At 47.6% G+C, this 21,161-nt stretch overlaps 1 protein-coding gene and 1 long non-coding RNA gene across 5 annotated transcripts in view; both read left to right on the forward strand.

Moving 5' to 3' along the window:
* DIS3L2 (DIS3 like 3'-5' exoribonuclease 2) overlaps nucleotides 1-21,161 on the forward strand; it is a 176,975-nt gene that overhangs the window by 145,115 nt on the left and 10,699 nt on the right. The window lies entirely within an intron of this gene.
* On the forward strand, nucleotides 7,726-12,229 carry LOC147651328 (uncharacterized). Its single transcript, XR_015274528.1, has 2 exons — nucleotides 7,726-7,865; nucleotides 8,230-12,229. It is a non-coding gene; the product is annotated as an uncharacterized LOC147651328 (long non-coding RNA).

A 21,161-nucleotide genomic window follows, 5' to 3' on the forward strand; every position in this document is an offset into this window, starting at 1 on the left:
CATGGGGGAGATCCATGTACATGTCCCTTGACATCACAGGCTTGGACAGATGCTTTCTTGCAGCAGTTATTCACCTGAAACTTGTGAAATGCTTTCTTTAGATTTCAGAACAAAATAAAATTAATGCAATTACCAGGAAAAAAAGAAAGAGACGATAGCACATTGGGATTTTTCTTTTGATGCCATGTGTTGTTTTTTGTTTCACTGTTGACACTAAACTTTACACAAGTGCACCCTTCACCTGGCAAAGGGTAAGCGTTGGAGGTGGCCAACAAGGCTGGTGAATTATTCTGTCACTGTACATGTAGATAAACCAGTCCTCCTGGTTTTGGCATTGGTTCAGTGAAGGGTAAATTGTCCAGGAGAATAAGTCTGGAGGTTGACCTTTAAAACTTCGAAAGATATGTAATCCTTCCTGCCTGAGCTTGGTTTTCTGTCTCGCACCTCCAAAGGCTGTCGGGACATAAGCTGCAAAACAGCCTTTGTCACTTGAGACTTCGAGGAGCAGAGAGTTGTTCTTTCTTTCCAGAGGGGCCCCTAGCTCGGGTAGAAGGACTATTGCAAAAGGCTTTGCCCAGGTACTACATACCTGCTTTTCTTGACACAGATCTGTCTCCTCCTGCCACACTGCTGCTTAATAAGAAGTTTCCAGTCCATCAGAGCTGGAGAGATAGTAACTGCCAGATCCTTGGGGTGTCAGTGCAATGAGGGGGATGCAAATAGAAAAGATGATCAAGGAAACCCAGCTTCTCCTTGAGCAGGCAGATGGGATTTGGACATAACCTCATCCCTTCCTAACAAATGTTTGAAGCTTTCTTTAGTGACTTACACAGTATCCCACAGTGACCAGCAGCTCTCTTTAAATCCTCAACAGAGCAGTTAGTGTGTGCTCCCACCCACAGGAGGCAGGACTGGGCTCTTAAGTCTCAATGAGTGTGGGACCTCTCTTCACTCCCTAGACTGAATCAAAGGAGTTTGTCATCTTACTTGTTTCCGGGTTTGCTTGGGAAGGAGCTGTAAAACCTCCTTGTGTCACTGTGCGGTGTCTGGGTATTTGGTGGCAGTCAGGTAGGTGAGAAAACCAGCTGCAGTTGTAATTAAGTCAGAGATGCCGTCTCCATGTGTCATCCTGGAGATCTGTTTACATATCCATTTGTTTAACAATATGTTTGGAAGCCCTCAGAAGCATTTCGGCACCATTTCCCTGGCCCATATGTGTCTGACTAATGCTCAAGGCAGTGAGCTATATCTGGACTAGAATTGCTAACCTGTGGATATGGGTTTCTTAGCAGCCCTGAATTAGATGAGTCTGTGATTAGCCCTTACGAACATGGGAGAGGACAGATCTGACGTGAGAAAGAATGAATAATCGTCCCTCCACAAGAAGCACCTCACAGTTTCATCCTGAACCCAAGTGGCTGAATTGATTTTGTGTCAAGGAAGGCCCTCTCCTGAGCTGGGATCTGGCTAGAAAAATCACCAGACCCCCTAGCTATGCCTCTCCCAGCAACATTTCTAGGCATATCTTTATCTTAACAATTAGGGAAAAGGACTCCTTGTTTTGGCCTAGTCTCTGTGTCATTGAATGTGTAGGCATAGTGCAGAGTGACTACTCTGCCAGGAGCAGATTTTGCTGGCCACCCTGGGGTGTCACAAGCAGGAAATTATGGGACAGTGGGTGAGAGGATGTGCCTCCTTCTTTTGCTTTGTCAGGAGATGCTTGGGGTACAAACTAAGGATGGGGAGTTGCTTGCAGGGACTGATTATAGGGTAAGACCAAAGGTGATGAAGGGAATCCTGAGTACTTGGAGCTGGCCATGATGAGGGATGCTCTGCTGGGGGATAAACCTGCCATTCCTGCTCGACATCCTGCTGTTGGACCTGTGCTGTCTGCCTGGAGGGAGCGAGGGTTTCGGTCTGCCACAGGCAGGACCTCTGTGGTCTGTGCAGCACTAAGTACCCCGGTTCCCCAGGGCATCGGCAGTGTGAGCTGGAGTAACTGGCAGCCACCTGGGATTGCTCTCTCATAAAGAGCTACTGGCTGAAAGCTGAAGCGTTCAGATTAGAAATAAAGCACACATTTGAAAGGCAAAAGAGATTAACTGGGAAACTGGGCTGAGGGAAGAACAGGGAGTTCTCTTTCAAGGACAAATGCACTTCTGGAATGTGTTTTAGACCCTGCAAGTCTTTTTTACCGGAGTAGTAGCTACCTGAAGGCCTCCAGGCACAGGGCATCAGCTGGTGAAATAATCTTCCTAGTCTTAAATCCCTGACACATTGCTCTGTGTTAATGTAAAAGACGAGTTTTGCACTGACACCACTCCTCTCTCCATATACTCTGCTGATTTGGGCATTCCATGGACCTTATTGAAATTATGTCCTCACAAATTAGAGGGTAAGAGTGGAACTATCTCTTCTTACCCTCTCCTGAGCAACTAAGGTCCCAGTTCTATTTTTCCAGCTACTGCTGTGCGTTTTTCTTGGTCCTGCTGATTTTTCAATGCTTTTGTCCCCCATTTCAGAGCAGCTACATCAGTCTGGCAGTGGATTCCACACTCTCTCCACACCTCCCTACTTCTTCTCCATTGAAAAAAGGAACTCCAAGTCACATGCATGTTTTGTGTGCTCAGCTCCTCACTCAAGGTCACCCTGACTGGGGTTCCTCTTAAAGCTTAGCACTTTCACCTCTTTCAATTGGCCGTGCATTACTCAGTCTGGAGCCTAATGGATTTGCAACCTGACTTTGCCTGTCTCAAACGTTCCCAGTGATGTAGGAGGATTTGGGCACAACTTCCTTTCAAGTTAATGGAAGGATCTTGCTTGGAAAGAACCTGTTTGAGGATCTGAGTGTACTTTGCATTAATGTTTCCATTAATTTTAATGGAAGCTGGTTTGAAATTTCTCAGATTAGCTTTGAACATCTTAAATTTTGTGTCCTTCACCTGTCTCATCTGAAATGCAGCACTCTTAAATGAGCAGCCTCATTACTGGCCAAGATGTTCTGCAAGCTTTTCCTGCCTCTGGGAATGTCCTGTTCTCTGTTGATCCCCCTGGACCCCTCACCAGCTCACCACACGTGGAGTAGGAGCTCTATGGTCAGCTCCCAACTCAGAGGCTGCTCCTTGCATGGTCTCTGGCAAGTCACGACATCTGTTTCTGCTCCACCACCATCCATTGAGCAAAAAAAAAGCAAGAATCCTCAGACACTTTTTTTATTAGCATTTATAAAGCACTTTGCCATCATCAAACAGAAGGGAATAGAGAAAACTGAACTTTTATCATTGCCACTCAACTCTCAGTTTCTGCAAAGCTCTGCTGCTTTGGGCACAATTACCTGCACATGTTGTTTGGCTGGCACAGGCAGGTGCAGAGCCCAGCCTGGGTTTTAGCCTGGCTCATGTCTTGTCTGGCTTTCCTGCTTCTGCAGGGCCATACTGCTCTGGGCATTGGCCTGGTGAGCTGAACAACTCAGGATTCCCCCTTCCCCTCCCTTTCCTTGCTCTCTGCCCTTCAGCTCCTCCAGTAGCTTTGACACTTGAACACAGCAGTGATTGACTGTTCCTGTACATCTCTGGCTGATCACATCACTGCTCACTCCTGCCTTGTACAGCAGAGTTCTTGCCTCCCTCTGGGCTGCTTGTAGATATTTCCTTCCACCTCCACTGAGCTGAGCAGAGACCGACATCTCGACTGCTCATCACACCATCCCTGTGGTGAAAACCAGCCCTGGCAGAGCTCTTGTATATGTTGCATCTCTGTTATAATCTCATTTTGCTGAGACAGTCCAGGTTAAACAGTCTAATGCAGTAAAAGAGTTGATGCAAATGCTGCTCATCTCAACATAATCAATTTAGTGATCACCTACATGTGCAGTTGTCCTGACTTTCAAGAAAGACCACACTGGCTTAGCCCCTCTGGAAGTACTCCTGGGAAGGAATTTGTGGTAAAATAGGACCTAAAGTGAGGTGAGAAGTCAATGCTAATGAGTTTTTCATGCGTTACTGAAGCTCAGTGCTCATTTGCGTTCTTGCTGACAGACAGGAACCACCAGGTTACATGTGGCTGGCCACAAGTGTCCAGGTAACTTGAGACAGGGTCCACCATGCATGAAGAAGTCTGGTGTGATTTGTTTGCAGCATAAAGCAGGAGAAACTGGGAGCAGGCTGCCTGTGCTCACATGCACACCCCCAGCTGGGCCATCCCCAGGTCAGTTCCAGCCTCCAATAATTAGTGAGATGGATTGAATCTAGATTGATCTGTCTACTTTCACAGAGTGAGCCAGTTCCAGCAAGAAATTCTCCTTTCCCTGTGTTTCCATGTTCAAAGGAAGGAGACCTTGTCAGATTTCTGGATAAATGGGAAGAACAGGGCAGGGTAGAAAAAAATGTGCTAATGTGTAGGAAGAATCACTGGTTCAGAAAGACGTCATCAATATGGCCAGGCTGGGGCTGATTCACGTTGCTGTGTTGAAACTCTGCCTCTGGTCAGGCTACTGCAAAGGCAGGATTCAAAAAGACTGCTATGTATTGCAAATCTGCAGCATTTTGCAGAGAGTCAGAATCTGGTTCAGAGCAGGAGGTTTTGGCACCAGTAACACCCTGGACCAGAGCAGTGATGTTTGCTGCAGGGAATTCAGAGGAATTGTCTCTTGTGCTATTCTTTGACAGATGCACTCAGATCAGTCAGATATTTACAGTCATTGAGAGAAAACTGAGGTTGTGGGAAAGCAAGGCAGAAGGGACACTTTTCTTCAGTGAATGTACAGGAGCAGGAATATGGTGCTGAGCTAATCTGCAGTTTATGTGGGGTCTCTTTGGGGATGAGGTTTTGGGAGGGCAAATGTGAAGTGCAGAGCAGGGGATCACTCCCTGGTTGAAGCCAGTGGAGGAAGATCAAACATCTCTTTAATGCTGTGTGTCACACCAGCTATTCAGGGCTCCACAGCCAAACTGTGATGACACTAACAGGGACACTTAACTGAGCTGGTTCTGGTCTGCCCTCTGTCTCAGCCACATCTTCTTGCTGCACTGTGATCAACAAGGACAGCAAAGAAACTGGAAAATTGGGCAGGGCATTTTCAAGGAGCATGGCGAACCCTGAGGGGTGCAGCGCTCTGATCACAGCATGGTTATACAAACTGTTCTGCCCACGCAGCCAAGGCAGGACCTTTGCCACAAAGGGATTTCTCTGTTGTACCCAGTATGCTCAATTTATAAGGACACCATAAAAAGCAGTCAGAGAAGTATGACAGAGCACACCACAGCCAAACCAGTTTGGCATTGTATCACTGCAGAGAGCAGCAGGCAGGCCTGGAGAAAACAGCTTGCAAGCTGACTGACCAGAGAGTTGAGTGAGACAAAGGATGCATGTCCTGAGATCTGTCATGGGTGTAGCCATTTCTGAGTTCCCAAAAGTGCAAAGGGATGCTCTCCTAGCTGGCAGAGCAGTGAGGCTTTGTGCATGTTTATCCAGGGCTTTTGCCTGCATGGTGCCAGTGCGAGAGCCGAGAGCCACTGCTTGTCGTTGACAGCTCAGTTATTGTTGCAAAGTATGATTTAATAGCAAGACTTGATTACAACATGCAAATGTAGCTGCTGGGGGACTATCTCAGAGGTTTGTGGAGATTAGCTGTTAAATTGGCCAGTGCAGAAACATTATTAAGCAGAGAACATAATTACTCATCTTGTGCTTCTGTAGTGTATAGAAGAGACAGATTTGTTTAAAAGCCAGCAAGTCCTATATGGAGACAAGGCTTGTGTAAATGCCACGTCATGTACTGCTGTATGTTGCAGCATATTTTATTAGAGAAGCAACACTTAATAACAACATTTTGGAACTTGTGGAAGAAATCCATTATATTATTCTGCATCATAAAAGCAAACCTAATGCCTAGTGCGTGAAGGCTGTGCAGATATTGAAACATCTCCTTTTGGTGGTGGTTGATTGCTTTCTATGGAGATTGCATCATATGGATATAAACAAATCTAGCACTTGATATGAAATCTGGGAGCCAGGTTTTAAACTCATGCATCTGTCTTCTATCTGTGCACGTTCCCTCTGAAATACATCAAGGTTCCCATTAACACCTTAAACATAGAAAGTAGAGTCAAAATTAGACTGTCAGCACATACAAAATGAGCAACTGGGCGTGTGCTTGCTGTAATGTAATTCCCTTTCAGACCTAGAGTAGTCTGTGAGGTTTCATGAATAAAAAGCTCATTTACGTGTGAGGATGCAGGGAGGAGGACTGAAGTGTGGTTGGTGCTGCAGACCCGATTTGGGAGCAGGCTGTGGTTCAGGGATTTCCTCTTGCCTTGTGGCTCTCAGTAGCCCAGGCTGAGCTTGCAGGGGGTGATGCGCTGGCAGCTGGAGGGCTGAAGTCAGATGTCAAAATGCATTTGGCTAGTCAAAGCACTACACAGTTTGAGGAAAATCTTTTAACAGAGGAGTCAGGAGGACTGAATTAGGGGAACAGCTTGTTTCTAATGGAGTGTAGTTCCTGCAGTCCCGAGTGTTGGCATGGGAATGGGGTGATGTCAGGGCTGTCATTGCTGCTGTGCTGCAGTGGCTGCTGCTCACCCCTGATTCACGTCACAGAACATTTCCTCTCTAGCATCCCAAATGCTCTGCTGAGTCTTCACTTGTCTTAGCAGGAGGAAGTATCCTCCCAAACCTAAGTGGGCAAGATAAAGATTTCAAGGGGTTTTGATGAGAAACTCCTTGCCATTCTTTTGTTGCAGCTCAAGAGCTTTTGTGCACCAGTAATTGCTCCCCAGGCTGGTTCCTGTGTGACTCAGAGCTAAATGTGGAGCTGCTGTGAACCTCAGCATCCTGGCACAGTATGTCCCAGTCATTCTAAATTTGATTTCATAGTCAGTCCTCCTTCCTCCTTTTGGATGTGTCCATGCAAACAGAGGCTTGCTCCTCACCTTCTCCAGACTGGTAAATTTGCCACAGCTGAAGGCATCAGCTGTTCCAGGTGGTGCAGGCAAGGAAACAATGCTTGTGGCTGAGCTTGCTTTCCACTCAGAGCCATGAAGCACCTGAATCCCAACACAGCTTACCAGCATCTGCTGGGGTGACTGTGGGGTCCCTGGGAAGCAGGTCTGGCTGCATCCAGCAGCAGCATCTCCCTGCTTTCATTACTCAGTGCTGAAAACACCTGTGGATGCTTTGCAAGCCATAAGTGTCTGGAAAGGTGTGGTGTCAACTGGGGATACTGCACATCTTATCATCAGTGGGCATGAAGAGGTGGTACCTGCAGCTAGGTGCTGGGAGTGGGTGGAAGCAGGGGCTAGGTCTGGGTCTCAGCAGGAGAGACCAGCTGAGGGTGCATCATCAAACCTGTAGGCAGAGGAGCAGGAAGGGACATGGGGCAGCATGGGCTGAGCTAGGGCATCTTAGTCCCTTCACAGGCACATCTCAGTTATAGCTATTTTTAAGTAATGTTCATTGATAGTTTGTAATGAAGCCAAAAAGTGGGAGAAGCCAATAGCAATATTTCATAATAGTTTTGCCCCAGTTGTGTGAGGGCTATGTTTTTGAGCTGTCTGCGTCTCCCTAAACAACATGTGCACACTTTGAAGCTGCATGTCCAATGATCAGTGCTGATAAATGCCATAAGCTTCATGTGGTGGTAGTGCTACAACAGGAATCTCTGGTAGCCAGGGAGGAGACAGAAGTAATGTACTCCTCTGTTAACCTCCTTTTTTTCTGTGTGTACAGCTTGGGTGTGCAAGAGATCCGTCTGTTAAATGGCTGTTAACCTGTTCTCAGAGTCTGGAGTGCAAGAAGTTGTTTGTGTGATCCTCTTCTCTGACAGAACTGGTGCTGCCTACAGGAGATGCCCTTAGCTGCAAACTGAGGTACTCTAGGAAGAGTTGCAGTAGTCTTGGTTCCATGAATTATAGTTTTACTGCACTGAGCAGTGTAGCGCAATTTGAGGCAGGACCTGCTCCTAACAGGTCCTATGAGTTTGCCACTGCTGCTCTGAAACCCTGGGCTGGAATAAGGCTGTGATAATTAATGGAAGTTAAAGTGCTCCTTCTGCCTGTGAGCTGGTTGGAAATGGAAAAGAAGAACCTGTCACAATTGTGACTGGCTCTAAACTACTGTCAGGCTTTCCTCCTTCCCTTCCTCTGCCCCAAGTGGAAAATTGTATTGGAAAGCAGCACTTAGAGCACTTAAATCTTTCCACAGTTCATTTCAAGCTCCCTTTCTTCTTCCCAGCCATACCCAGGCCAGTTTGGGGCGCGGATGGGAGTCTGGCTGAAACCTGCAGGATGTTAAATAACAATGGAAGAGTGAGTTTCAAAGGGGGTATAATGTGCCTGGATTGCACGTACCCTAAGCTGCATTTCCCATGCTTTGTCATTCAGCCCATCCATGCTTCGCTCCCAGTCTGTTTGCTTTCCATATGGGATCTGTCTGGGTGTGATATGGAGCAAGCCCAGGCTGAAATGGGGTTGGTGCCTCTCTTGCTGTGGAGGGATATGTTCCCACAAACATCCACAGAAGCTGCTGGTGTCCATCATGTCCAGACAGCAGTAAGTGAGCACATGAAGCGTGGGCAGTAACAGAAGCTGTTGTATCCCCTTTGGTGGATTTCCAGATTTTTGTAATCCCTGCCCTTTGCCAGGTACTTGGATTGTCTGTTTAAACTATTATGTGTCCCCTTTCTCTTAACACCTCTTGGCACAGTCACGTTGCTGCTGCAGGCAGTGGTTCTGAGTGGCTTTGTCCCCTGCTGAAACTGGTCAGTGAAGATCTGATGGAGCTTCATTGTCGTTCTCAGCCGTTCAGATTCAACAAGTTGATCAATTGGAGGAAGCTCCCAAAGCTTTTCCTTGGATGTTACAGAGTAACCCTTGGTAGAGAGCTGAAGGCCCAATACATAGGCTGGACCCACTCCTGCTGCCTCCTTGGGGCCAAGTTATAAAAGTGAAAACTTCCCACCCTGGTATGGCCCTCAGATATTATCCATTATTGATTTTTCAGGTAAGCAGCAATGATACTGCAACAAGAAGTCCAAGAACATTCAAGAGACACTTGAATGCTTTGTGATGATTAAGGGAGCAGGAGAGCAGGCAATGTCCTCCCTATTCTTCCAGTTACAGGAAATTATAAGGGAAGAAACAGTAAGAACCAGCAGGTCAATGCCTGGCTCCAGGCCTGGGGTCACTGAAGAATTTGGGGGTTTTTTGCTCATAGGTTGCTTTACACAGCACCAGGCCTGCTGGTGACACAGGGCACATGTGTTTCAAAGTGGTTAAAAGGATTTTTGCCCAAGAGTTAGTAGGGCTCATTGGAAGAGCTTTAAACTAGATTTGAAGGGGGAGAAGGATAAAACCAGGCTTCTTCTAAATGTACATTTCCCCTGTTTAATCAAGAGTTAAGCAGTCTGAGAGACGCAGCACTCATAGCCAGGTATCTGTCAGGCTTGGATTGGAGGCTCACCAAAGCATGAGGATATATGGTTTTATTTCTGTTTTGTCATTTGGAGATTGCTACTCAATGTCTGTAGGACAAGAAAGCTCCGGGGCATCTTAGGATATGCCATGTGCTCCAAGAGATGTTGTTTTGGCTTTGCAACATTCAAATGCAAAGTCAAGAATTTATGCCTGAAGTGCTCCTTTTCCAAGGATTAAAAGGCACTGCCAAGGCTTTGCAAGATGACAGTGTTGCAAATCTTACCATGATCCAGTGCTGAGATCCGTCTGTTTCATCAGCACAAATGGGCTGACAGATCTGTGTCTCTACTTTCTGGCAATTTTTTCAGAACATTGATCTGTGCTGCTGCTGAACTCTGGAAGAGTTGGCAGGTAACATTGCAAGAGTTCTTCATCACACCTGGGTCTTAATTTTAACCAAGCTTCACTTCATTTAGTAAAATCCTGGCCCAAAGGAGAAGTTTCAGGATATCATCACAGATCTAGCTTTGGTTTCTCTGTTCGTAGATGGAACTGAGGGATCCATAAAAGTCAGTGGAGGAACTAGCTGGAGTAACCAGGTTATGACTTCGACAATCAGGGATGGAGGTATTTGCTAAATTCACCCAGCAGCATGTGAGGTTTTGCAGACCCTGGCATCAAAGAGAGCTTGTTCTCACTTCTGTTTAATCTCAGTAGAGGAACTGGGACATGAAAAAAAGTCCTTTCTTACCATGCAGCTCTGGAGAGTCATATTCATCTCTGGACTTGAAGGATACAGTTCTCCCTTGCTTACAGTGATGGGTCCCATGCTGCTCATCCTCCCCTGTTATGGTCTCACTGAAACTGCCTCATCTGTCCTCATCTGCCATCTGGCTGGCAGGAGCTCCATATGGAGACAAACAGCTCTCTGTCACCCACAGCCACACACCCTCCAAGCTGTTGTTCAGGACCCTTTCCCATGCCACTCTCCATGGGGATCCAACTCCAGTGGGATGTTTATCCATTTTTCCTCAATCCCGCTGTGTAAATGAGGCTAATTTCAGCCTGCCATCATGTGTGGGCTCACCAGAACATCACTGTAAATCCAGATCTGAATATTTTCTTGTAATGGACAGGGTGGTGAAATTGCATTGCTGCCTTTAACCTCAGGCTGTCCTTAGACCAAACCAGACTCTTGACATCCCCTGAATCAGTAAATCAAACAGCTTTTGAATCGATGCACATAAAAGTCAAGGGAGAGAAGTTACAGAGGGAAAAGACCCATTGTACCTTGAGCCTGTCCTGCTGCAGAGGGGGTAAGGCTCTCTTAGGAATTCAAGGCAAAGCTCCAAGCCTGCTGGCTGAGGCCAGGCAGGGTGAGAGTCCTGCCTGGGGAAATATGTGGGGTGGGGAAAGACTGCCTAAATTTCCTGCAGCTTTTCCATTTTGCTCATCTCTGCATTTTATTCCCTTGGCTTTATTTTTTGGGCAAGAAAACTGATGTTGGTTGTATATTCAACAAACCCAATATGTTCATTCTCCTGATCATTGTTTTTCACTCAGGGCTATGTTTGACTTTTCCTTAGAAGCATGTTTTTCTCACCTAATATTTAGTTTAAGATCGTAGGAGTTGGATATAAAACCTTCTGGGACGTTTTAATCTGCCAAGAGGCTGCTTGAAAGTAGAAGTTATCCAGAGTATTTCAGTAGCATATTTAGAAAACATCACCCCCAAATTCTGTGTTGCCTGTTTCCCTGACAACTTTTATTGGTTGTTTTAACCCCGATCTGCTGTCAGTGTCCCCTGTACCTTGCTTCCCTCCCCTTTGGGTTTCCATGTCTTTGAAAGTCCTGGTAACCAGAAGGTTCACAATTGCTTTGCAGTCATTTCAGACCAAGAATAATACAGCCAGAGCCAGCTGGATCCCTCACTCTGTATTGATACAACTGTTCCCCTTAACCTGCCCACACTCAGTGCTACAACTGCAAATCCGAGGTTGAACCAGAGCAGTGCTGGGTAGCGCTGTGAGCCCTGATCCATGGTCTGCCTGGAAAGCAGCACCCCTAGCAGAGCATCCCATGGCCAGGGAGCAGCTGCCTTTGGGTGTTGTCTGCTGGGGACCTTGGGAACTTGCTAAGGTACATGTGTTTTTCTGACACAAATGTTCTCAGAACCAGTGGTCCCAGTGGTCATTCTGATTCCCTTGATCTGCAGTTTCTCCTGAGCAGTCCTCCTCTGGAAAGGCCCTTGCTGAAGAAGGCTGGCTAGTCTGGGTGATTGCTTCTCATGGAGGTCTCTTCCCATGAGCCCAAACAGTTCTTGTGAGCATGGTTAAGAACTTGCACAGGCACCCAGAGAGGCTGTGAGAAAGCTGGAGATTTCAACTGGGAAAGGCCAGCCTAATCCAACTTTGAAGTTACTCTGCATTGCTTGGACCAGAGACTTGCAGCAGAAGAGGACATTACTTAGCAAGTCACTGCCTGACTTCTACTTCGTGAACATCAGGAATGTATGTTGAGTCATCATGCCACCGCTGCCTTTGGCTGCCAGATTATGTAGATTACTTTCCATTGTTTTGGTATTTTAATTTTATTTTTGTTGTTGTTGTTATCTTTTGTTGTTCATCTCTTCATGAGTTTCTGCAGACTCCTTGTTTGTGCCTGGGTCACATCCTCCTTGGTAGACTATGGGCTCCCAGTCATTGACCATCTCAGAGTATGCTTCTAGTCTGGAATGTTCATCCAGTGTTTTTATTTCCCCCTTGTCCATCCAATTGTCTCCTGCTTTGGAAGTTATAAACTCTTTAATGCCAGGTCAATTGGGAAAATGCAAATCCAAAGGCTGAAGGGTGTAACACACATAAGGTGTGAATGTCTCCTCAGCAGGAATGTCGGGGAGAACATCAGCTGGTGGGGAATGTGAAACAGGAAGGCTGGTTCTAGCAGTCTGTGACTCCCTGTGGCACTATCAGTTCTCTGGGTGATTAACTGTTTGCTTCTCCCTTAATGAAAACTTGTCTCAGATGAAACCACCATAATAGAAAGCTGATGTTCTGGAGCATTCCCAAGTTTAGGTTAATATTTACAAGCTATCAGGTTCAGGTTTTATCTCCATCCCTTGCTGGCACAGAGATAAAATCCTTTTAAAAATCCCTTTTGATCTTTCTGGTTCATGACATGGCTTTAGTAAGATACTTTCCATATGGAACGGGTAAATGTCTTAATGGAAATGTAAGTTTTTCTCATCAATTCAGGGACTAGTAATAGATGAAGAGCCCCCCATGTACCAGGGGCCATGGCTTACAATGGAGCATAAGTGATGGACAGTATGTCTGCACGATACTTGTGCTAGGAAATGTCAGAATATTATTTCTGCCTCAATGGCTTAAGATCATGTTTACCTAATGGACTAACACTTGCATTTTGCAGGTGTTGTGTTAATATTAATGTGTTGTCTGAATTGTTAATATTTCTTTACTTCAATATTACATTAATGAGGGCTGCAGGGGATGGAGAAAAGACCTGGCTAATTAACTAAATCGGCAAAAAGCATCTTTAACTTTCCATCATGCTGCCCTTTGCAATGGGCCTTGGCATTTCTGGTCAGCAGCCACATAACACACACTGCTGTATGGAGCACTCAGCAACGCACTTGCTAATTTTTCTGACCCATAAATCACTTGCATAAACTTTTAATGGTGAGGGAAAGTGCCTTTCATTCCTGCTTCCTCCTTCCAGTGGGAAAGGCAGTCTGATAACAGGCGGTACTGGCCTGATGTGTGGGGCTGGAGACTTTCCTGTCAGCAGAGGGGCTGTCTGCATTCATTCAGGAATTCTTTCCATTCTCCTCTTAGCCAGACTCTGGATGACATTAATATTAAGTGTCTTGTCATGTCATAAGCTGTGCTTTCAGAGCCAGTGGCATACCAGACTGCACGTCTCAGGAATGTGGACTGCCAGTCCAGCTTGGACTCTGGCTGTGAGGTATCTCCCCTCTTCTCTGCCCCAGCCTGGGTCAGAGCTCATTCACCCACCAAGAATTACCATGACCTGGAGAAAACTCAGGTCTCAGGTCCCTGCTCTGGCCCCAGGTGGCTGAGCAGCACCATTGCTTGGGAGCATCCTAATGCATTCCAAGAGGTAAGGCTTGCCAGCCCAGCAGGTCATCACTCTGTTAGTTGAGCACAGCATTGTGCATTAGTGATCCATCCTTATCCCTTCCCTGTGGCTCTGAGGAGTGGGAGCAGGGCCCTTGCCATCATAGCTGTCTCTGAGAGCTGAGATCTTGGTGAGCTAGTGGCTCCTTGGAAAGGCAAACTGGGTCTGACACAGATCTGTGGAAAGCAGGACTGGGATTCCCAACTGCACAGCTTCTGGAGATGCAAGGATTGCAAACTCTTTCCCATTGTGTTCCACACAAAGGTGAAGGGGTTGTGTGTTCAGGGAGGGTTTTTAACATTGCTGGCACTTTGATGCTGACACCCAACACAAGTGGGAGGTCGGTGTGGCAGTGCCAGGCAGCCCTGGGGACTGGAGACATTCCTAGAAGGGGATCTAAATGTGGCTGTGTGCCCACTCTGAGTGAGCAGCACTCCATGGGCTTCTTTGGGGCCCATGAAAAAAGGGATTTCTGGATCTAGGACGGCCATTCCTGGATGGAGATCTTCCTCTCTGTGTGATGCTGAGAGTTAAGTCCTCTGCCCTGGGCTCAAATATGTGACAGTCCTGAGAAAATTGTGGAGAAAGTGGAGCTGAGGCTGAGAGAGCCTGTTGAAGTTGTACCTCCACATCCTGTGTGGCCCAGCACATGTGTGCAGGTCTAAGCTTTCATTCCTGGCCCAAGGCAGCTGAAGACTCTGTTTTGGCACACAGGGGCACAGGGGCACCATGCCAGGAATCTGAAGGTTGTCACCAATTTGCATGAAAAGGAGCAGACTGCAGTCATATTAACCTTTAATGAAGATGTACAGCCCACAGTGACTGCATCCTCTGCAACACCAACACTTCAGTCCAGTGATGCCTCCTTTGCCATTTGAATCAAGACAGGAGGGAGGATGGTAGGACAGACAGGTGTTGACTTTATCCCTTCCATATGGACCACAGATGTGGGTGCAGAGCTCCAGGCTGGACAGGGTGCATTTTGCACCCACACAGCTGAGAGCCAAGAGATCCCAAAGGCTCTGTGGCCACTTGTGCTACCCAGTGCTGCAACGTCTGGCCTGACATTGTGCTGCCAGATGTAGTCAGCAATTTCATTTAACAGGGCTGCAAAGTGGTGTTGATAATTTCAAAGGAACTCAAGCAAATGGCTGAGGTTTTTCTAGCGGTGTAAATCCCTGTGTGCAAACCAGTACATCAGGCTTTAAGCAATTAATTCCTAATCATGCCAAATGCCTTCAGGAGCCCAGCATCAGTACTGAGAACTTAAAACGGTTTTCCACTGTACCACAGATAATTTGGATAAAGCAAAGAGAGTGGTCTTGTGGCATTTCAAGCCCCAAGGTGTGAGAGTGGTCTGTAAGTGACATTTGTATTCAGAGAACCCTCCCATGCATTTGTGTTGTAGGCATCTATTACTGGGAAGGCAGCATAGCTAATATAAAGGGCATTCTTTATGCTCCAGAAAGGGAGTTCATTATAGGGAAAAGCCATTCTAGCTTAGTAAGAAATGAATCTAAAACTGCCTCAGAGCTGCTATTCTCATCAAGTTTCAATGTTAGCAGTTTTAACCAAGAGCTAATTGAGCAATCTCAGAAAGTGGAGTAATTCCATTATTCAGCTATGCTTTGTACAAGGCTACTGCTAGCTGTGAGAGAAGCACAAATGACTTTCATCAAGCCAGGAACCACCAGCATTCTTGCCTTTTACTACTTTTTCTTTCAAAAAAAAAAGTAGGTCTTTTGGTCTTTTGGCAACTGTCATTGGCAGCAGGAGCTCCACACCAACATTGCAAGGCTCATATGTAACACTGCAATCCAATTTTTTTGGATAATAGGGGATTTGATTTTCATGGCTCTTCAGGCAGCAGTGCTGTTCCTGAAGAGTGGATGACTGAAGATGCTCCTGTTAGTTGGATAGGCAGAGTGTCACCAAGAAAACAGCACACTGTTCTTGCATAATTTTGCATGGAAAAGAGCCATTGCAAGTGCCGGCTCAGCCACTCATCAAAGAGCATGATTCTGTCATTGGCTGCACTCTCAGGAGATGTGGGATTAGCTAATGTTGGTTTTAGGAGAGCTTTTATAGAAACCTCTCAAGTTCCTCTGCTTCATGGAAGAGCTGTAATCAAAAATAAACTAACACGATTTAAAGAAGAAAAAGTCATACCACATCCAGCATCTTTGGACTTAACGCCTTGGAGAGGGTTTGTTGGTTGAGCCGTGCTCCTGTTTCTTTACTGTTTTCCTTCAGCTGATGCTGCTCCTGTTGGATGAGAACAGGACTATTTGCAGCTTTTTGTGGAAGGTGACTTTGTGGGTGAATGCAGCAGGATTTAGAGTCCCATTCACAGGAGGTGGCTGTAGATCTCCTGTTTGGTATGAGATCATGCTGTAACAATAACACCCTCCAAGCCAGCAGAGAGTGGGGGATCTCAGCAGTATACTGCCCTTAGCAAGGGGACATAAATCCATCAGCATCTTTAGAGCTCCCTCAGACACACACAGACACATCAGGGCTGCCTTTCTCAGCACCAGCCTTTTGTGACACTGTTTGGTTCAAGTTTGACGCTGTCAAAGCTGTACTGTCCTAACCCTGCTTGGACCCAGCATGGAGCTGGACACACCTGAGACAGGCACATAGGTATGGGCTGAGAAACCAGAGGATTTTGACTGCAGGTTGAAGCACTAACCCTTGCTGATCTGGGATGGTAAATCTATCCATAAATAGGAAGAAATTTGAACAGCAGAAATCTTGTTCCTTTTGTAGGAAGGGAGTAAGTGCTACAAGGGAGAGACAAGATGGAGAGGGGCAGATGAGATATTTTAATGGGTTAGGAGAAGGAAGTTTGATAACCCTTGTAGAAGAGATTGGTCATATTTGGCTCTAGTCTGAACTGCTGAAAAAATGCTGGGGATTTACTTGGTGGCAGCTCACCCAGCCAGAGGGACCACTGTTGGAAGAGGGGCTCAGACTCCAGCTCAGAACAGTTTAGCTCCATCCTTTTGGGAGCAGGTTTCCACAATGAGCTACATGTGAAGAAAAGACCAACTTCTCCAGCCCATCAAAAGCCAAGAACCCTGCTATGGAAGAGCTGTGTGGTATTTCAGGTTTATCTCTCACACCTCAGCTGTGGTAACTCTTCCAACACCTGGATGCACCCATCAGCTACATCTTGTAGGAGGGGATGGAGGTGCAGGTTTTATGGGGGAGCAGCTGTGCTCATCTGTTCAGCCCCACCTCACTGCCATTGCTCTGAAGCCCCTGGGTCTGTTACTCTGCTGGAACAGCAGGATTTTTTTTGTGTCCTTTTGCTTTAAGGAAGCTGCCTGCCTCCTTCCTGCACTTACTGGATTGCACACAAAGTATTCCTTGTCTCTCCCTTTCAGCAAAACCTTCTTAGCTAATGTCATTTGTCAAGTTAATCAAGGAGAGTGGGCACTTCGATGGCTGCTGTGCAGCCTAGCTGCATTGCCATGGAGACAAGCAGCCAAACAGGCATTTTACTTGCCCTGCCTCTCTTTGCAGATTTGCCATGAGAAGTCATTATTTTATTTGCCACCAACCAACTTGCTGAGGGTGTCAGTAGTTTTCCAAGGTTGCTGTCCAGAGATTGGGAAGGGCCTACCTAACATTTAATGGAGCAAATAGTAATGCTGGTAACTAAAGCAGGTCAAGGGTCTGAATGTGTAGCTCCTCTTCCCGCATCTTGTAGGTGTTTGGCACTGGCAGGAGCTGTCTGAGAGGAATTACAGCCCACTAGCTTGAGTTTTGGGCTGTAATCAAGATGTCATCAGTCCTATTCAGCTGGATGGTTTCATAGGTGACTGTTTCCCTACAGAACCTGTGACTATCAAAGATACTTTGAAAAGCACCAAGACTTGTGTTTAAAAGCATCTCGGGAGCTTGAAATCTCCCCAGAAGTTGGTGAGATTTAGGCACTGGTATTCCTTGGTCACATTTGAAACTCAGAGGTGAGTGTAAGCCATACACTCCAGCTGACCTCTTGCATCAGGAAGGCTGAGGATGAGTTTCATCCACATAACTCATGAGCAAAATCTGGGTATTGAAAAAGCTGACAGGAGATGTACATGTTACAGAGCTCAAAAGCCATCCCATCACTCCTTCCCCTTCCCCTCAGATGGGCACATGTTAAGTGATGCATGGAACAGGTTTGGAAATGCTCCCTCCTGCAGCAGTTAGCAGATGGCTGGGATCTGCAGGCACCTATGGGAGGGACAGCCACCTGTTGACCCCTAGCCCTCTCTGTGGGACAGCAAAGGAAACCTCACATCAGCACAGAAAGGGCAAAAGTTCAGATCAGATTGTTTATGGGATTTTATGGAGCCAGGAGCCAAGGATAGCTCAGCTAATCCAGGGGAAACTGTAGTGATGGCGTTAGAATGCATTTCACATGGGATTCATTCAGTACGCGTTCAGATGGACCAGTCTTTCTGTCTCCGTTTTTTAGCCATGAAATATTTTTCTTTGTACTCCTGTCTGCCAGCTGCACTGAGCCAGACTCCAGGCTAGGCTGTTTTAAGAAAAAAAACCCACAGAAACCCCAAAACCTCTTGTCGTTTGACCTGCCGACAAGTTAGCAGGGCTTCAGCACAGCTCCCAGCAACATCAGCACCAGCCACTGGGCTGGGTCCATGCTCTGCCAGCCAACCTCTGCTTCCATCAGCTTCAGCATCCATTGCTTTTCTCCAAGCCACAGTGTGGTGCTTGCTTAGTTGAAGCCCTGGTTCAAGTTATTATCTCATGAGAACATGAGCTGAAAGTGCAACTGGAAGTCCACATGGGGAGGGCAGGAAGGCAGCAGCTTTGCTGTGCCCTCCGGCTCCTCAGCACGTGAAGCCTTGCTGGCCTGCTGGGCAGTCCTAGCCCTGGCTCATCCACCTGAGTCACCAACATCCCATGCAGTCTGTGTGAGCTCCTATTGGGAATAAGATTTTCCTTTCAGGTACAGTGAGGTCACCACATTAAGCTATTTCATGCAGATCTTTTCTCCCTCCTTGTGTCCTGAGCCCCAGACCCATTGCCCTGCTGGAAGAGGTAGCGTGGCTTAACTCCTGGTGCCAGCTCCTTCACTGTCCCCAGCCTGTTCCCTCTGACCCTGGCAAGCTCTTACATGCTCTGGATTACCCCAGCTGTGACTTGTGCCTTCTGGAACCTGCTTTTCTCTCCCTGGACTCCTGATGTTTAGAACAAATCTGACTAGGACTTATAGAGCAGCCCCACACTCTTCTTCCCTTTCAAGCTTGCAGGACTACTGGAGCAGAGTGCATTTGGGGAGCAGCTCTGTGACCCCCCAGTGATCCAGAGCTGGGAAGGACCCTCTGTCCCTGTAAGGGGTTTTGACATCATCCCACAGGGCATTGCAGCCTTCCCAGGGCACTCTGTTTTGTTACCCTGAGCTGACACAAACCAACCCCTCAGATCCTGGGGCTTCTTTTTCCCCCAGATACAGGACAGTGTCCAACCTTATCTGTGTTACCTGATCCTTGAAAGCCTGAACTGCAGATGTATCTCCCAGAGCCTGCCTCTGCCTTTGGATGAGAGAGCAGGAGTAGCTTTTCAATTCTGAATATCCATGGTCACATCCTGCACACCCTGTCATGGGTGCAAAGCTCCTGGGTGCTTCCCAGGATGGGATTTTGCAGAGCAAAGTGGGTAGTATGTGCTGTAAGTTTTACTTCAAGAATAAAAGCATCCCTGGCAGGAGGATGCTCAGGTATGAGCTTCCATTCAGTACCTACAACATCAGAATGAGGATATCTCCAGGAAACTGTAAAACCTCAAGCCACAGAATGGTAAAACAAAATGCAGAACTTAATAATCAGGTGGAAATTGCATCCAGCCAAAAGTGTCACTGTAGATGAGAGATGAGGGGTTTACACTCCAGTGCTCAACAGGAACAGGAATGTCAGTGTGCTGAAGCATTTGCTTATAGTGTTCATCTCTGGGACGTGCAATGAGCACGTGTTGCCTGTGACAAGGAGGGGATTTTGTTCACAGGTGTTTATTGCTTTGTCCTTAAAAATGGGCTTGCTCCTTCCATAGAGGCCACAGTTCAAGGGAGATGCAGGGGGAACTCCATGGCCAACCTTTGCCCAAGCATGCATCTGTTTATCTGAGGCTAATGCTGGAAATGCCTCCCTCTTTCCTTGCACCAAAGCCCATGGGAAGGAGAGGTGCTGCCTTTTGCAGTCTGCCCTGTTCTCTGTGCCTCGCTGTGACCTGGCTTGGGCAGAAAGGGCTTCCCAGGTGTGAGCATGGGCTGGCACAGCCTCTCACTGTCCTCAGGCCACTGTTCCCCATGTGCCTCTCGGTAAGAATGGCATGTCACCCACTCTCAGGAGATGGGGATGGCCATGCCATAAACTGCTGCCTGCCACTGGCTGTCCCACAGCCGGGGTGCCCAGTGCCCCCGGCCATGCTGTCCCACACCCCGGACACAGTGTCCTGCACCCCCTGGAGCCGGTGGCCATAGAGGGACCGAGGTTGCCATCTGCCGGTTCTGCTGCACAGGAGCAGCAAGAGCCTGGCTCAGCCCTCTTGGAAGTGGCCCCTCAGGAGCGTGTCCTGATCCTGTTCGGGTCACAGGGCAGTGCCCACCCACGACCCAGCCCTTGGCCTTTAGCATGTCCCCAGGGGCGGGTGTTCCAGGGACAGGGCAGGCAGCCCATTCCCATTTAGACCGTGCTGCTCCTGCCCTGCCCCACCCACAGTGCCCCTGGGCCAGGATGTCCCTCCTGCCCTCCCTGTGGGGCCTGAAGTGTTGGCCTCTGACACAAAACCCTCTGTGAGAATCCACAGGGCTTTTAATAAGGGAGCTCCTTCCCATGCTGATGATCACTGTCAGGTGCTTATTCCTCCTCCAGGCATGTCTTTATTTCTGTTCTGTTTTGAGTTCTTGGCAAGTACTCCCAGGCTGGGAATGTATTGCTGCAGTCAGAGTACCCCAGGAGTGCAGTGCCCTGCACATCTCACCTGGCCAGTGTCCCCAGCAGTGGCCAGGGTTGGGAGCTGCAGGAACACTGGCTGCAGCCCTGCTCCCCCAGCCAGCCCTGTAAAATCCCTGCTTTGCCTGCAGGAGCAACAAGGCTGAGCTGACATAATCAGCAATAGCTCACTCAGGCATTGCTGGGAGGATGAGGTTACTTCTGTAAATCTATTATCTTTTTTGGCAATTAGCACCAGTTGGGAGCCCTGGGAATACATGCAGGCAATAGCAGGAAGCCCAGTTAAGCACATCTCTTGCTTATCAGGCCCAGTTAAACAAGTCCCCTGTGGCACAGCCCTGCCATTGGTAGCACAACCCGTACACACACCAAAGATTATCTCTTAGTGCTGGGATTGCTTTCCTGAGCAGTGTGTAACCCCAGAGGTTTCCATTCAATGAATGTACATTCAGAGATGGAAACTGAGGGGCTCACCCCAGCCTGGGAAACCCCAGCACTCTGCTGGTTGTACGGAGGAGCCTGTGGAGTCCCTGCATGTCCTGGATGCCAAAGGCAGCCCTGCTGGAGCAGCACTGGTGGCTTGTCCTGCCCAGGGACAGTGCTGTGTTGTGCTGTGGCTGGGAGC

This window comes from Cyanistes caeruleus, chromosome 10, assembly GCF_971803275.1.
Source record: "Cyanistes caeruleus chromosome 10, bCyaCae1.hap1.1, whole genome shotgun sequence".
Classification (NCBI taxonomy): domain Eukaryota; kingdom Metazoa; phylum Chordata; class Aves; order Passeriformes; family Paridae; genus Cyanistes; species Cyanistes caeruleus.